This window comes from Cygnus olor, chromosome 2 (genome assembly GCF_009769625.2).
Source record: "Cygnus olor isolate bCygOlo1 chromosome 2, bCygOlo1.pri.v2, whole genome shotgun sequence".
Taxonomy (NCBI): domain Eukaryota; kingdom Metazoa; phylum Chordata; class Aves; order Anseriformes; family Anatidae; genus Cygnus; species Cygnus olor.
Genome location: NC_049170.1, coordinates 14,685,588 through 14,699,694, shown reverse-complemented (window position 1 = coordinate 14,699,694; position 14,107 = coordinate 14,685,588).

Sequence of the window (14,107 nt, the reverse complement as noted above, 5' to 3'; positions counted from 1 at the left end):
TGAGAGCATCGAGGTGCAACTGGCAAGAAGCGCTGAAATCAGCAGCAATGAAATCCCTTCGCAAGATTTTGGGTTTTCATCTGCTGCTGACTTCTGCAACAAACGGGCTACAGCGCACTGCAGAAATGACCCCAAGGAGAACAACACCCAAGCAGCTCAAGAGCCACTGCACAAGGCCACGAGGGTCTTCAGTCAGGTTCATCTCGTTCCACCAAGCAGCAAACTGTCCTCTGCACAGGCCCCTCAGCAGATGGCACATGGGGACTCGAGCAGATGCTCAGCAGTCCATTGAAAAAGGAGAAGTTCCTGCACCTAAGATTACAGACTCATAGAGCACCACGCACGAGCACAGGTCCTGCTGCAGGCCCTGCGTGGTCAGATCTGAGAGCAGAATTTGGAGCAGATTAATTTGCACATCCACACCAAACCAGATGCATCAGACAGACAGGATTAGCCCTATCGATCCTCCTGCTGCTGGGCAGGCACCGGCTCCGCAGCCCTCCCGTGTGCCAGCGGCTCACACACTGCTGCTCCGCGCTGATCCCGTGGCACTGCCCTTACACCCCTCCTGACATCTGCTCCAGGACTTCAATTCACCCTGCCTCTAATAACTACTCCTATGCAGAGGTAAACGTGCATTAGACATGCCCCAGTAGTATTTCTTGCAGTTCGTTTCCTCTTCTGACTAAAAAAAAAAAAAAACAAAAAAACAAAAAAAAAAACAAAAAAAAACAAACTTCTTACTAGTAAATTATTCAGAACTTAAATCATGCCTCAAATTGATGAATTCAAGCACAGTGAATCATTAGTATAGTTCAATGTTCAATCCAGAAAGACGGTGGAATTAAAGCATGGGATATCGCTATGGATGTGTGTTATAACTTAAGAAACGATAACCATTTTCAAGGAGTGAAATATTGGCTGTCTTCCTTACACCACTGAAATTACAAATGCACAACCTCACCTGAAACCCGGGGAAGCCGACAAGAAGTTTAATTACAGATAGGCTGTTGCAAGAGTTAGATAATTAAAATCTGCCAGGGTCAAACAACTGTTTTCTATAATGGAAAACTATTTCTTATTACCCTGTTAAGCTGATTACATAGTAGATAGAGATGATTCACTCAACATTTGGTTTTGCAAAGTATTTTCTTCCTTGCAAGATTTATCAATAAGCTGCTGAAGATTTCAGGCTTGATTCCTTACCGAACCCAATGCTTACTCCAGCTCACAGCTTGAAGCGAGAGCACATGATCTCTGTTTTCCCTATACTTTCTTTTGGCACCTGGAATAAATTGTAAAGCCTAAAACTGCTGGGCAGAGATGTGGGCTGAGCCCATGTTTTCCAGCTCCTACAGTTGCAAAGTTGCAGTGCTGCAGACACGGCTACACCAGAGCCAGAGAGGTGTCCAGAGGTCACCAGGGGTGTTCTCCAGCTCTCTCCTGCAGGTTGCTGACCTGGTCCCAAACGGCCAGACTGCACGCTCAGCACCACTGTAGGTCAGATCACAGCCTGAAATGGCCGGCGTGCTTCAAAGCCCTGGCGCTGACGAGATGTCCTCGTCCCCAGCCGCAGCAGCCTCTGCGGGGAGGCAGGACAGGCGGCGGCCACGGCTTCGGGCTGCCGGGTGGGTGAGTCCCTGCCCCGCCTGGAAGGGCTGCCTGGCTTTGTCCTCCCAGATTGTTAGCTGTGACACTAGCCCTTCTCCTTTCGGCACTACTGGGGGGCTTTACACAGGTGGGAACAGCTCGGGCTGGGGCTTTTAACACAGCTTTGGACTGCATGGTTCGGGCAAGAAGTGCTCGAAGTTCACCTGTCGGCCACATTTTCTGAAACACTACAGACACACCACCTACCTACCACCTGCAGTTCTCAACCTGCTTTAGACAGAGCAGAAAACTTTAGTATAGTTTCGTAGTGTATTCCCAACCTCTGCCAGCTCTCTGAATTGCTTCATTTTTTTACAGAGTGAATAATTGTAATCAGAGAATTTGGACAATTTATCCGTCTTTCTATAAGCAATGGTAAGGGTGTTGAATTTGTTCACTTACTTAAGGAGAGGACTATCTCTCATATTCTTACACACTGAGGTTCTTACCTGTGCTCAGAAAACCTAGGGGTTTTCATGAAAACTGAAAAAACCTTATGATATAGATTTACTATATAATTTTATATTTTTTTAAACAACAACAAAAGAACTGAATACACTTTAGTCATCTAACCTTTATAATCCACGGCAATCTGGTTAATTTGAATAGCCATGTATGTGCATGGGCAAAATTGTAAGAAAAAGATGTCGGCGTGAATGTTCACACATGATGTGATTTATGTCAGCACTTAACCTCCTAATATTTGCTCTGAGTTATACGCCTGCCACAAGGCTCGCTGCTCAGCCAGCGTCATATTGGCAGCCGAGTAAATAAACATCCTCACCAGAAAGCTCTGCAGGGAGTGATTGTCTGTGAGAAATCTCAGTTCGATGGATCCTCTCCATCTTACCTGAGGCTTTTCTGTTGATGCACCTAATCGCCTTTTTTTTTTTTTTTTTCCTTCCAGACAGGAAACAGCTCCTACGTGTAAGTCTCTCACTTCTTCTGTACTCCCAGGCACCCTCTTTTGCACAGAGCAACTTTCTGAACTTGTTCTGCTCTTACAGTGACCACAACTTTGGATTCTTGCAGTTCATCATACAAATGTTTTATATATTCTGCCCATCTTTACAGGTCAGGTTGTTTCCGTAGCATCTTCTTGCATTTTTAATTCTGATACAGTGAATATACATTCTTACCTTTTTAAATGTCTCGAGCTTTTAGGATACAATGACTTTTTCTAACTTTTCATGTTGTTCTTTTTCATCACATTTTAATTTAATCTATTCCCTTTTTCTGAATTGTTTATGTAATATTGATATTCCTTCCTTTCTCTATTTTTGTTTCCTCTTTGCACAGACTGTACATGATATCACAGCTGCTTACTAAAATAAATCTTTTCATCCCTAATGTAAACCCAACCCATGCCCAACCGAGGGATGTGAGAGACACCCACTCAAAGCACTTGAGGGAGCTTCCTTTTGCTAATATCGCCTCTCAGTCTTCCCATCCCTACCATCATTTCTCTTTCTGTTTCTCTTCTTTAACATGCCATGGTGGGCCCAGGCAGGATGCGACCCACTACTGAAGGATAACTCTGCTGCAGCTGCCAGCATCATCGGGAGGCTTTTTCTCATCGATGCTAGTGGGACTAATTGTAAAGCACAGCCGGAGTGCGTGGGAGGCTGGAAGTAATTTTAGTGGTGGTGAAAGGTGCCAGACTTATCAGACATGGAAGATGTTTCTCTAGATTTCGCTCGTGTGGTGCTTTATACCTGCGCTAACTTAGTGCAAAACATCATTGCTGGTTTCACTGGGGAGTTGTGCTTTAATAATCCTGAGCACTTGTTTTGGAGCACTAAATGACTAGGCAAAGTCAGAACAGCTACTATAGAAGCAGAGGGATTAGCAGCATCATTTTGCTTTGCTGGTGTCTGCCTATTCTGCTGTGGACTCAGTACTTCCATGTATGCAAAATTATTCAACATATCTTTGGTACTGCAACTAGGCAAATTAACAAGCTTTCCTAGGCATCAAAACAGGGAAACCATTCATTTGTTATTCTGGAACACTGCACAGACACTCGGCACTGCAACTGTCCTGTGATGTACTTCCTCAGAGAAAAATACATATTTTGGGGGATTTATGGACTCTGGAAATACAGAGGAAAATATATTTTGTGTTATCTTGCTCAACCAGAGACTTGAGAGTTATTTAAAACTATTTCTTGGCTTGCCCCACAGTATTGTAACAATTGTAGTGAAATCATAAAATATATTTTTAGTTCATTGAATTCTGTGGACTTTATTGAAGGGCAGAAGGAGAACATATTGTTACTGTGCTATACAGATTCCCGCAGTCAGACAATAACAACCAGCCATTGGCTCTATTTGGGATACATTTCAGAGATCTTGGCTTTGTCAGTCACAGCAGACAGCACTGGTTGCCATTTTAAGCACAGGTATGCCCAGGACAAAGCCTTCAGTGCGACACCCTTGACTTAGAAGAGAGTTTGAATAGTAACAGAGCATTTCCATCTGAGTGTCAGTGTCTACAATGGAAAGAAGTGAATCCAATGGGAGCCTGATCTACCTCCAAAGTGCAGTAAGATTTGGCTCACTGTCACCAGGCTCAGGCTCATGTTCTTATTTGAATATCTGCTCCGAGGATTACACTGCCTACCAAGGAGTCAGTAACACATCCAGGCAGTCCTGCCCTCCCTGGGGGCAGAGGTTCCTCGGGAGTCCAGCGCTTTCCTCCTGGAGCTGCCTAATCCTGGCTGTGCTTCCAGCTGCCACTAGCTCAGCCTTTCTCAACAGGCACTTTGCAGAAGCTTGTCTCTGTTTTACTCTCACCTGATGGGGAAAGAGAGCTGGTAAAGCACAGATCTCCTTGAGAAAATACCACACAACACCTCCCTGCCCCAAATCTCAATATATTATCTCAAGTATCTCCTTTTTCTCCTGCAATCGTGAGAACAGCGATCCCCGGGGCTGATAGGGCCAGTTTTCTTCTTCTTCTTGATGACTGTCTCTCTGGCCAAAACTCCTCTGTCAAAAGCTACACAGACAGACTTGGGTCTCCCCATGCCTCTCCTACCTCCCGTCCCCACCTCCCTGTGGTGCTGCGATGATTTCCCATCCGACTGCATTAACGTCTGTAGCTGAGCAGGTCGAATACAAAGCGGAGCTGCAACTCCACTTTGTGACCAGCGGCTTCCATTACGTACCTCACCACTCCAAACAGAGACCTATATAAAAGGATTAGTTTCCTCAGTATTATTTTCCGATGTCTGATGTGTCTAACAGAGGGATGGAAAATCCATGAAGCTGAGGGAACAAGCGGTAGAAGAACAGCAAAGTGTAGACAGGGCCCGGACACATGGCCCTGGGAAAAAGCCTCACAAATAGGCCTGAGTGAGCCTGAAAAAGGATTTAGATCTGAGAAACTGCTGCTCCCTAAGATCTACCCTATACTAATGGAAACTAGGCTTTGATTATAAATAAACAGGACTGTGCCACAGACACACCTGATTTCATCACCAGTTTCTCATCAGACCATGGAATAACCCACAGCACTGAACTTGACTGTTCATGTCAACCAGAGGAGTCCAGCACTTAAAAAAAAAAAAAAAAAAGCATAAATATAGATAACTGTGCAAATAGTAAATATTCTAAGCAGCAACCTGAATTCAGGCAGCTTTCAGGTTAGTCTGAAAGAGGAGCAACTCCTTCACTCAGCCCATTTTTGGATCCAGGCAGAGCTGGCATAGGAGAGAATTAAAAATGAATAAAGAAATAAAAAACTCAGCTCTGTAAGCCAAGGGCAAAGAAACAACGTAGGGAGCAAAATGAAAGTTACCTTGCAAATGGCAAGTTTCAGCTTGCTTCTAACTACAGTAATAAGAAAGCAAAGTGATTCACTCTGGCAGCGTTTTCCAGCTCGAGGAGCCTGAAATCATGCGACCGCCCACCACCGGCACGGCATGCGGGCGAGCCCGGGGGAGGTGGTCAGGGGCTGTCGGGGGGAACCGAGAAGATACGGGGAGGGTTTGGGGTGGACATGGAAAGTTCATTTTTGGTACAGTGGAGATAAATGGTAGCCTGCCAGGGCAGAGGGAAGAGAGGCTGAGGCAACGGTATTGCAGCCTCATAAAAATAAAATTGAGTAATGATGATTTGTGCTATGAAAGAAAACCATTCTGCTCTTTCACAACGGGCTGGAAGATTGATGTTCATGTGCTCTGCAGTGCTGGGCTTCGGAGGAACCCTCAAGTCACCGTACAGTCTGTTCTGCGAACTGTTGAGAGAAGGTATATTGTAGAGATGGGTAAGACAGGTTGAGTGATTTACTCAGGCTAGAGACAGAATGACAAATAACCCAAAATATAATATCAATTGACTGCCCGAGTGCGGTTAATATTTACCTAAGTGTTCAAGCCAGATATCAGATTGCAGCTTATAAGAGGTTGGCCAATCGTAGCAAGATTTTTCAGCTAAACTGTTAACATTTTTCAAGTACAGACATGCTGATACAACTTGAAAGGAAAGGTACAAAATATCAAGTCTCATTATTGTCACTTAAATAAAACCTACAAGACAGTTAATTATATGCAGGTACGTTTAACTTTGTCAAAATGTATGTAATAGGCAATAAATTTAATTTTCTCAACCTATATTTAGGGGGGCGCACTAACTTTTTTTTTTTATTATTCCCAAATCCCTTATCACCAAAATTGTACTTTGTCCCCAGGCATTTTCCTCATTTCTTTATATTCTGTAATTCAATGACCACAAAATTACATGAGCTTAACTACAGAAAGATTAATTTTAAGTTGTAAAACTGTTTCATCTTGCTTGGGCGTTTCTCTTTGTGGGCCATCTGTGTCTGATAGTGTGATACCCACATTTCGTTTACCTTTTTTTAAGGGTAACTTATGTTTAGTGGTTTCAACCCTTTTCAATCCTTCCCCTAAAAAGCATCAATGGACTTTGATCCTTCAATAAAAAACTGAGGCCTATTGACAACAAGCGGCTTTTTTTTTTATTTGCTACTTCTTTGTGGTAGCACCTCAGGGGTCCATGGCCCACAAAGTTAAAGCTGCTGAAAGCCTCCATAAGTTGCACAGACCTACTCCACCTGTTCTGCAAACGAGTCTGACTTCAACTTTTGTTGTGTTAATGAACAACACTAAAGCTGTGGGCAGTGTATGAACATATATGTACTGCATGGGACACATAGCAAATACACAGGCTGTGTAAAACATGAGCTAATAAAAATGGCATACGGGTCTTGGATAATGGAGGTATGAAGAAATGCCAAGTTGCTGTATCTAAAACTCAGATTTCTAGTTCCTTCCTTCCTGTAAATCTATAGGAAGAACTGGCCGTGTTTGGGCCAGTTCAACGAGAACTATTTTACAGCCTGGGCGTACGAAACCTGACTGCAGCATGGTAGGACAAGCTCATGGAGGTGAGTCCTCCTCCTTCCGCAGCCTGCCTAACCCTCCGGCCCTGAGCAAGGGTTTTCCCCGGGGTTGCTCATGCCCAAGGAAGAGGAGCTCAGAACGAGCCGCACCCACAAATATTGGGTGAGCAGCCTCATTAAAAAAAAAAAAAGGTTTGAAAAACTCGTATTTCAAAATATCCTGTTCACTGGCATAGAAGATTCTCTTCTCTGATGACATTCCTCTCTGATTTATTTTTAATAAGTTGAAGCAGCTCTCGCTGGTACAGCTGCTGCCTGAGTTCTGCCAGAGGAACCATAATTTCTTAATAGCCTCCACCGATGAGTTGCCATGTTAACAAAACAGGAGCTGAGAAAATGTAGTTGTAGAGCAGGCAGATGTAACCTGGGGCTAAGGAGGCAGCTGCTTGTAGCACCTTCTCCAACGCGGCCCAGAGGAAACCCGGCACTGATGTGCCCAGCAGCAGGTGGGATGTGAGCCTCCCCTCCGAAACTACCCGGTTTCTGTCCACCTACTTAGACATCCAAAGCCCCGACCTGGCTTCAGCTGTGTCCTGACCATGGCCGAGGCACAAAAACAAACCCAGGAGATTTCGTGTGTCCCATTCACTTCTGAGGAGGGGGCCAACAGTAAGTACTGAATTGAAAAGATGAGCCTTCAGCTATTTGAGATGATCAAGAACAGTAACTTTTCCCCATTTTCAGAGCTCTCAGCAAGCAGAGCTAATTAATTCTTGCATCACTGCAGTTAAATGCAAGTAAGTATTCATCTCCCCCTTTAACAGACCAGGAACATGAGTTCTGAGCAGCGTTTAGGGTCAGAGAGTGAGTCACTGCCAGAGCCAGAGTTGCAAGCTCCAGGGTCACTGACTTTTCATTTATTAGATTGAAAAATATCTCCTTCTTAGTGTGAATTAAAGGAAATATAATGTTCTATTTTCAGTAAGAATGGGATAACCTTTTCCACAAGGCGATTCCAACCATCCAAGTACTGTGACTAACGTGCAGACTGCAGGATCTCTCATCTGGGGGGCTACTGAGGTAGGAGAGATGACGTGACAGAGAGGTCCTAGGTCTGGCGGGCTGGCACACAGGACAGGGAGGGCTCACGAAGTCCCCTGCTTACCAGTCCTTACCTTGGCTGTCTCCTGCCCTGCAGATGTTAGCGCCTTTGGCCCTGACCAGCACAAAGAGCCCCACTGCACCCAGAGCCTCACAGACTGTGTAAACGGCTCCTACCCCGGTAAGCGTTACAACAAGACACAGCAGGTGGATGAAAGAGAACTGTAGAAATAAGCTATCAGTGAAATCAGCCTCTCTTAGGTCTGCTTTTAAACTTTTTGTCTTAAATAATCCCATTTCTAAATATGATGCATACATAATTTCATTTAAATTTATCAAATTTATGTCATAATTAGGATCCAGAATAATCTAATGTACATATAATTATCTATGGACAAAGAAGTAGGTGTGTGCATGGGCGTTTGAAGGCAATGACTTCTTAAAGCGCATGTTGCCTAAACTAACCTGCCTCAACCTGTAATAACGCTTTTTCCAAAGCATAACAGTGGGCCAGTTTGCTGGGCGTAGCAAAACTGGAGAGTGCAAGTCAGAGATTGGAAAAGTGGCATAAGTATCACTTTTATATCACCCTAATCTTGAGGTTGTTCTCTGAATCGCCTTTTCCCTTTGTGCTCTGGGAGTGTCTCGCCACCTTTGTTACGCAGGGCTACGAACTCAAAAGCAGCTCGGGAAGAGCATCCTATGAGGGCATCTGCCCTGGGCGGTCCTGAGCAGCTCTGCCCACACCCCCACACGGGGTTGGGAACAGCAGGTAGCAAAGGATCAACAGTACCCAAGATCCACATTGCTACAGGACATCCTTCCCAGAGACGAGCTTCCCAGGACCAAGTAAATTAGCTTTGTGGAAAAAATAACCCTGCTATGTTGTACAGGAGGAAATGGTCTGGTGGACATGTTGAGTGATACTCTGCAGATAAGTTTTACCCTCTTTACCCTTTTCTACCTGGGGAAATAAACAGTTCAGAGAAACGTCTGAAACACTGGTCGTCATGATTATTAGCAAGCCATGAAATTAGTTCACATTCTGACTTCAGTAAAGTGTTATAGATTTGCAGGACTACCCTAAACAAATCTTACAGATAAATGTACATGCTGGCATTTATTCATGTTTCCTTATTTAAAATTCATATCCAAACTGGGCATCTTTCTCCTCTGCTGAATTTCATCAATGGCTATCATCTGGTATATTTTCTTCACCAACCCCCCCTGCAAACATTATTGCTTCTGAGCTAGATAATTCAAAACTAGCTTGGGGTGCAGTTCTATCCTCAGCAGCACCATCTCAAAATTTGTATTGCAGTCAGAATACTTGCTGATCAGATTAATATCAGGAACCTGGAAGCAGAGCCCCAGCTGTGTGCTGGGATTGTAGACAGTCATTCTGACAATCAAGCTGATAACTCTGCTCATTTTCATTGTTTGCACTGATTCTTCCCAGTTCTTTGCCACAGCTCTTGAGGACATTACCCAGTCTGACCAAAATACTTACAACATAATGCATAACAGCAACTGGATTCAACTGCAATAAGCAATAAAATAATATTTGATGGTCAAAAAGCACCTCTGACTACAGTTTCTTTCATTCTTGTCTTCCACACATTCTTTCTGTTAATAACTTTTCTTTTACTGGATGCTGGTTTTCCTCCAATCCACAAATTAAGGTCATTTCTCTCCCTCTTTTTTTTTTTTTTTTTTCCCTAAGATGCAATTTAGGAATGCATTACTGTAACAAGCAAGACTAAATTAACATATATGTATAAGAACATAAAAATGGCCATACTGTGTCAAGAATCAATACTCATCTAGCTCAGTATGGCAACTCCAGAACTAGCAGGAGATGTTTTGGGGAAAGTCTACAGAAGAGAGAGCATTTTTAGCGTGAATCTCCACACGTATTTCTTCACAGCTCACAGCACCACATTAAATTTTTATCTGCCTGATGTGATATTACATATTTCCATGTTTCCATTTCTCCTAGTGCTAAAGTATAAAAAGTACCCACTAGAGAACAGTGAACCTCCAGGCTGTTCTGAATCAGCCCATCCAACGTCATTCTCATCACCAAATTCTGCATCACTGGGCTTTTTTTTTTTGTCCAATGAAGCAAGCTGATTAAGAGTCTGGATTAGTGTTCATAAAACACTGGGAATACTGGAGAAAAAATCTCTGAGGCACAGTCACTGTCACTGCATTATTCATACATGCAAATCCTGCAGCTAACGCTGCACAGACTTCTCATACAGGGCCTGTCTCAGCCCCGTGACCTTCTGCTCCAGGGCCCAGGGGGTGAAATCTGGGTCTGTTTTTGAATTCAGTCCTCTGACAAGGTTTGTGTTTATGTCTCAGAGTGCTGAAGTTTAGCCTTTGGAGATAAGTCTGTCTCTCATTCAAGACAATACTGTCAATCTCTTCTAGGAAAACAAATAGAAGAACTGCCCAGTTTATGGCCATGCATATGCTTGCAGTGGCACATTTCTAAGAATACATTGGTTCAAAGCAGATCACTGTGATTAGAAGACCTACAGTAATGCAGGATCACTAGTCAAACTTCCCAAGAGGCCTGTTTTCTTTGTAGGAATAATGTCGTCAGATAACCCCCAAACGCAAGGTACAAGCACTGAGGGCAGTGGCAGAATGGCTGCCACCAGGGGTGGTGACAAATGATCGAAGTGACCGGAGCAGCTGCCTAGGAGCAGGGCTCAGCCCCAGGGCCGGGGACACCCACACCCGCTCTTCTGCTCATGAGGCTCCAGCTGCCACCCCGCTGCCCAGCTCCTCTTCCTCCACCACCAACACCGCCGGGCACCGCTGCCTCCTCCTCGGGCCCAGCACCTCACAGACTGGCCGAGGCTGGCAGGGAGCTCTGGGCCCACCAGGCCCAACCCCTGCTCACGCAGGGCCACCCAGAGCAGGGAGCCCAGGGCCATGTCCAGGCAGCTCCTGAAGGTCTCCAAGGAGACTCCACCGCCTCTCTGGGCAGCCTGTGCCAGGGCTCCATCACCCCCACAGCACAGAAGGGCTTCTGGTGTTCAGATGGAGCCTCCTGTGGGCCACTTTGTGCCCATTGCCTCTTGTCCTGGCACTGGGCACCACAGAAATGAGCCCGGCTCCATCCTGTTTGCAGCCTCCCTTCAGGTATTTATAGACATTGACAAGATCCCCCAGAGCCCTCTCTTCTCCAGGCTGAGCGGTCCCAGCTCCCTCTGCCTCTCCTCACAGGAGAGGTGCTCCAGTCCCTTCAGCATCTCAGTGGCCTCCTCCACAGCATGTTATAAAGACCCGCACAGACTCCTACTGAACACAAATAGCTTGCTGTGCATACAAGTTCTAAAGTCAGACTAAAGCAAAAGCTCTTTTGTAGGCAATGGCAAGTTCTACCTCTCTCTGGGATATATATGTCCAGAGGGGGATGCTCTGCCTACAGCTTTCTTTTTATAGGCTCTGTGTTTTCTCTAGCCAGGTGGATTTTCTTTCTTAATTTCTCAGGTGCCATTGGCTTTTCTACTGCCTTTTCTCCATGGAAGGGCTTTCATAAAGGGGTTTCTACTCTGCAGTTTTTAATATCAGAAAAAAGATTTTCATCATACCTTTAATTTTTCATCACACCTTGAGTCCTTCTAGACAATGTTTTTTCCTGCTCTGTCTTGCACGGATAGAATTAATTTCTCCCTATGTCACTATTATTTATCAGCCTTACTGCATTGTTGTAAATCATACTACGATGAATTTTGAAGGCAGAAGAAGAAATACAAAAATATTCCTTCATCTTTTTATGTATTATTTTTCTTGCTTTTCCAGTAAAGCAGCATGTTTTGCTAGGCAGCTGCACACTTCCGAAATGGATCACAACACTGTGCACCTTTTCAGAGCCACACAACAGAAAGCTGGTGCTAGTCTGTGCTCCAACGCGTGGCCCAGGCATGGAAAGAGACCATCTTTTGTTGTTTTCCCACCAGAAGACTGCTTTGAATTGAGCAGGGTTAGGTCAGTACGGTATTCGTGGGTACTTATGACCAGTAGTAACAGCTGACACTGGGAGGAATCCGGAGTGGGCTCCCACAGCCCAGCACAATTTGTTTTAAAGCAACAGAAATAGCTCTGGTGGTGTGGGGCTGCTGTGTCAGCTGGGGGCTGAGGCTGGGACCGAGCACCCTGCTGCTGACAGAGGGTTTGGCAAAGCTGCTGTCACCCACCCAGCTGCCCTCTTCTGCTGAGATCCAGTTCTCCAGTGCCGTAAGCACAGGAGACTTCATGGCAGGTGAAGGCATTGCCTAAAGGAATTCTGCTAAGGAATTTATGGGTTAGCAAATATTCTTAGCTGCATCTTTCTCTGCTAAACACAGAGCATGTAGTGATCATTGACAGCAATTTCTCTGGAGCTCCTGATAGTTTAAAAAAATCATTAAGACTAGGGTAGAAGTTTAATGAAACCTCACTGAAGCAGAGCACGGACAATATTGCAGCCTTCATTCAGGATAAAAAATAAGCTGCTAAGTTCCTTTTAGGAATAAACTAGCCCAAATGAGAAAAAAACAGCTGCGTCTGTTAGATGTTGCACTGGTGAAAAGTAAACGATGTAGGTGGCAGTGAGAGGGAGATGGGCATTATGGCTTCATGGAGATGTTCCTGGGAAGAGCAAAGAAGGCAGTAGGAAATGCAGGATGACAGCAGATAAATGCTCTGAGCCTGAGCTTAGCCAGCCAGGGGGGCAGGCAACCAGAGCCCACTGCCCCCAGTGCTGCCAGGATGGGAGCTGGGGCTGTATAAGGGAACCACCTCCTGCTCTTCTATGCCTGCTCCCTTCCTGAGATCATTTCACATATGATTCTCATAAATAAAAAATAGTATCTCAAATACATATGGCTTGTATTGTTTTCATTTCCAATAAAAGAAAGAACTAGGATCCTGAATATTGACTGTGTGATCGATGGCTGTTAAGTTAGGCAGAACTCCCCTCTCCAGCTGGGAAATTAAAAAAATAATCCATATAGCAGTAAAAACATCACCAGTAAACACAATCTAGAGCAAAATTCTTGATTAATTCACATAGGTTTAGACCAGTATGCAGCTAGACTGTGACCACAGCACCAGGGTAGATCTGGGGAGCTCTGAGAGAGCTGGCAGATTTCTCGTAGTTTCACATATATAATCCAGTGGTTGATGGCTGTTTGGTACCCCACTACCACCCCCAATGAAGCAGCAGCACGGAGAAGGGTATCCCATAAGCCTTTTTCCAGATGAATAGCTCTTGGGTCAAAGCCACCCTCCAAAAACTTGAAGTTATTCTCAAAGTGCTGCCCTGGCCTTCCATGGCCAGCTCCTGCAGCCGCCTGGCTCCTGATCATCCTTGTCTGCTGTGAAATCCCCTCTCCATTCTTATTGCTCTTAAACATCACCTCCAGAGAGCATTTTTAAATGTTATGTAAAAAACAGTGACACAGATGAACATTTCCACTTCTAAGATTTGATTATATCACTTAGCTCAATTGAGCCGTAATTTGTAGTCTTATGTTTTAAGCTTTTATTTCTTTCCATTAACTCGAACTTATTTCAACACCAATCTGAAGGATCTACATTTTCTCCTCTAACATTTTTCTCTGATATTTGTTACAGTGCAGAATCATTATGTTGTCTATACTGTGTAGCAGCCCATTTAGAGTATATGCTATATGAGATGTAACTAGTAGCTATACAGTGATAAATTTGTAAAAAGCCAGTCCAATAACTCCACAAGTAGGGAATGCATTTTGTCTTTCATAATTATTTGTGAATGAAGCAACTTGAAAATTCCCAAAAGAAATAAAAAATATAATTAGAAATGATATGATTTATGTATGCTCCTTTAGGTTTTGTTTGTTTTTCTCAGTTCCTTCACCAACAGTTGTAGATTAGGCTGAAAGCATTCCCCTGAGCTGGTATGGAATATCCATGGTTAAAAATCACAGGATCTGCTCCCAGGATGTGGTTA